The sequence below is a fragment of the Mastomys coucha genome, unplaced genomic scaffold, assembly GCF_008632895.1.
Source record: "Mastomys coucha isolate ucsf_1 unplaced genomic scaffold, UCSF_Mcou_1 pScaffold22, whole genome shotgun sequence".
NCBI lineage: Eukaryota > Metazoa > Chordata > Mammalia > Rodentia > Muridae > Mastomys > Mastomys coucha.
Window position 1 is genome coordinate 181,525,356 of NW_022196905.1, and position 4,583 is coordinate 181,529,938.

Below are 4,583 nucleotides of genomic sequence, written 5' to 3' on the forward strand. Positions count from 1 at the left end.
AGTTTTGTGGCTTCATATCTCCATCATGACAACCACTGTAATTGTTGTTCAGCTTCTAATACTGCTGATGACACTGATCCCTTCTGATCTTGTGGGACAACTCTATGCTATATTTTTTTAACATTTCTTTGACAAAGGAAAAATGTAAACTATACATTACAATAGCCTCCTTAAAATGCTTTAGATCTAACATTTCTATTGGTTGCCAGGTCAATTTCATATTAAGCCTGTCCACCATTGGTAGCAGGCATATGCTGCACAAAGACTGGGAAGGCTGAAGGTGCCTGTGTAGACCCCAGCAAATTCTCTGGTGTTGCACTCAGATGTGCATTAACCTGTTGTACCTGTGCCATTGCTTGCTCTTTCAGGGCTCTAGAAGCAGGATGGGACAGCAGTTTATTTTCTACCCTAGTTTGTTTCCCTCTTTCATCATATAATACATTACCGGTCTCATGCACCAAGCTTGAACATTTCTTTCTTCCCTGTGGCCCTTTGTGTTTTCCAAGCATTTCTATCTCCATCTGCAAACTCTTTATGTTCATAGCCAACTCTGCAATCTTCTCTAACACAAGAAAATTGTTGATTTCCCATTGAACTTTTTCAAAATAGTATACATGAAAACTATGAGGCAAAACTAAAAATATCCTTCTGGGAGCAATGCAGAATACCACCCAGTGCCAGTAGCTGCCATGTTGCCAATATCCTTAAGGAAATTTGCTAAGACCTCATAATCTGCCATTTTCTCTATATTAGAAGCAGAGTTACACATTATGCCTAAGTCACACTGGGCACCACCTGTAACTTTAATTTTTTTTGAAACGTATTTTTAATGATAGTTCTTAAATGCTTTAGCCTCCCTTCTTGACTACCAGCCACCAGAGGTAATGGAAAAGAAAGGATATAGGGGAAGTGGACCTGTTTAGAAATGGTTCTATGGAATAATCCCATTTGCATTGTTAGGAAATCAGCAATTCAGTTCACAGAGCACCAGTGGCAGCTCAATCCACTCACAAACACTTCACAGATATACCAGAAGTCCAGTTCAGTAGTGTCAGGATAGACCAGCAAGGGCATCAGTAGAAGTTCTCTCTCTCTCTCTCTCTCTCTCTCTCTCTCTCTCCTCTCTCAGTGAAGTAAAGATCAGTGAAGACTCAAGACCAACAAGCATTGCACACCTAGATAGCTCTATAGTCAAGCCAAGCTCAGCCTCTGTCATTCTTTGTCAAGTCCTTTTCATACTCCCTCTAACCACCACCTGTCATTTTCAGGTCTAGCCTCAGCACATGAGTCTGTTTCAGATTACATCACTCTGCCAATCAACCCAAGTCTGTGGAAGTGGCAAGAAACTATAGCAAACCACCAAATGTTTTTTTGGTGCATTTCTCTCTATGGAGTCCAGAAAATGAAGCTCAACTACTCAATGTAACAATACATGGGTGTTGTTAGGGATGAATCCTCCATCATGTGTCCTTTCACATGCTTGCATTCACAGAACAGCCTTTCTCTGTGTCTGCTTCAGTGAACTGTTTCTTCACTATTCTGCCTTAGCCTTTCACATGTGTCTACTTCAGGAAACAATCCTTCATGTGTTTGCCTCAGCAAAACACCTTCCAACACAACTGAGTTTCCAAGGAACCTTTAAGCTTCCATCTCAGAATATCAGTACTAATTTTCCTCTAGACCCATGACCTATCTAATGTCAAGTTCTTGGCCACTTTAGCAGTATCTTGTATAAATTACATCTCATGGAGTGGGCTTCAAACTTCTTTAAGAAAATGTGGTTGGTTAATTCCATGATACATTTGTACCATGATTACATCAATATATCTTGCAGGTAAGTTGCTCTTACAGGTCATGGGTTTGTAGTTGGTGATATGAATGAATGTTTTTCTGCTGTAATATACAGAGTACCTTCTACTACCCTGAACACTAGTCAGCAAGGGAGAAGCTTCTAACTAGGCACTAGCTTGAATTCTCCATGTTTGATGACACAAGTATTGTCTTTAGAAGTTGAACTTTATCACCAAGTTGTGGAAAGCAACCAATAGCCTTGGCATTAGCTTTTGATGTTTTGGACTTGTTTGGCAAATGACTCAACCAGAAGTTGCCGATTCCTGACACTAAAAGTTGTACTTTGAGGCATAAGATGTCTAGTGATGATATTGTCATTCTGGGGTTTTTGGGGGGGGAGAGAGGGGGAAGGAATATGTCATATGCCAGTAGAAATTTATCCATTTCCATATCTCTTAATTTTTCCAACTTGGTGGAATGTTTCTATTAATGAGTGTCCTAATGGGGTTCTGCATTCCATTTATGTGCATCATAATGATTCACTTTGCTCATTTGGGTTTTCTTACTTTTTTAGGTAGCATGGTTCACAGTTTCTCAATCTTATTTATCTTTTCAAAAAACCTATTTGCTTCACTAATATTTTGTATTTGCTTATTTCAATTCTTTCGTTTCTACCATGAATTCTTTATTTTCAACAACTAATTTAGAACTAGGCTTGTTTTGGTTATATAAGGCCCTTATATATTATTTGAAATCACTCTGGGTTTATGACTGATTTACTTGTATCTGATAGGCTTTAATATGCTACATTTTTTATATTTAGAAATTTATATCACCAAGGACCCATTCATCAGTCAATGGATTGTGTTATTTCATCTTCAAGAGTTTATGTGTGTTTGATATTTTTCATGCTTTTGATATATGCCTTCACTTCACTATAATCAGACAGAATACAAATAATTATTTCCATTTCCCTACATTTGGGAAGACTTCCATTCTTTCCTAGTATTTTATTTCTTTTAAACAATGTTCCTTGGATACTAAGAGTTTTTGCTCTGTACTCATTGGGTAGATTATTTCGTAGCATTCGTAGCGTTGAATGCACTTCATCTAGGATGTCATTTAATGCTGATGCTTACTTGATTACGTTTTTCCTGGATGGTTAGGATCAACTGAGGCCATGGAGGCAATATGAGCAGAAAAAGTACAGAAGGAATAGTGATTATATGACTTTGGGGGAAATGCTGAATGGTAATAATGTAAAGAGATTAATTCACTTTGAAGTTTAAGAAGCACACTAGAAAATCTGATTACTGATACTGAGGAGTCAACATAAGGCAAACTGGTTGAGATGGTACAGGTATGGGTAGAACCTTAGCTAGTTGTACTGTTCTGTAGGCTGAGAGTTTCTTGTTGCTAGGCAGTTCAATCTAGAATTCAACCCTATAAGAGAAAAAGAATGTGGGAACCAACATTCTCTTTGTCATTTAAAGTCTCAAGAAAAATCTACACTGCAGATGTGAAATGAAGCAACTATCATTAGACAAGGTCATGGGCATTGTCATTTCACCTGCTAGTAAGTCACTTAAGAATTAACACCAGGGATAGAAACACAAATATTTAGACTATGAGTTCACACAGGAACACACACCTTGACTCTTATCCAGTCTTTCAAACCATAACCAGATAAAAGAATTCTATCTGTCTTCTTTCTTATTCTGCTCTATTTATCTGACTGGGCATTCTAAACTTTTACAATGTGTGGTTACTCTGCTTTGAATAACACTGAGTTAGACACTATATCAGAAAGAAATGCCAGGTAGTATGAACAGTACAGATATTGATGCATTTGATAAAGCTATGGAAAGAAAACAGTGGAGAAAAGATTTTGAAAGTCAACTTTAAGGTTTTTGTAGTACATGGCACAATGTGTCTGTATGAAAGAAGATGTTAGAGTCACTCTGGAGTTATGACATGTTGAGTCATTGTACAATTTACTGTCCACAGTACAAAGTCAATCCAGATCATGTTTTCATTTCCTTTGAGAAGATTGCATGACAATATTTTAAGAATAAATTAAGATGAATTCATAGGAATTACTTATCAAGAGTATCACATGAACAATGATTAAACCTTTCTCATCAGAACAAAAGCTAGTATTAAAAATTATCAAAGGAATTTCATGAAAATATATTTTCTTGAAATGGAAATATAAAAAGCAATAAGTAATACGTGTCTGTAATTCAAGCTCTTGAATGGCAGCCAAAGGCTAAAGCATCATGAAATCAAAGTCAGGTAAGGTGATATACTGAAATAATGTCTTTATAAATAACAGCATGAAACTCACAGACATGGAGAACACCTGAAGGTATTATGATGATACTCACAATTTAGAACTTTTGTCCTCAATAGACCCTTTTCTCTTCTTATTTTCTGCGATTATCTCTTGGCATTTTATGCAATAAGCTTAAAGTGTGTGTGAATGGACTTGCATTGCGGACATGTTTCTATGTGCATCTTATACAAGTGTTCATTTTTAAGGTAAAGGAATAAGTCCAATAGTTCTTTGCCTGGGTTCAGAAAGTATCAATATTTGCAAATTAAAATTCTTCCTTATACCCATAGTTTGACTGTACTTCAACAAAATTAAACACCAAATCTAATGCACTTTGTAGAGTTGTTTCTTTGAACAATACCTCAGCTATGTAAGCTCACATCTTGATCTTTCTCTTCTACCGTGGCCTGCCCATAACTGATATACTCCAATTTCTGTCCTTTCATTTAGTCTTGCT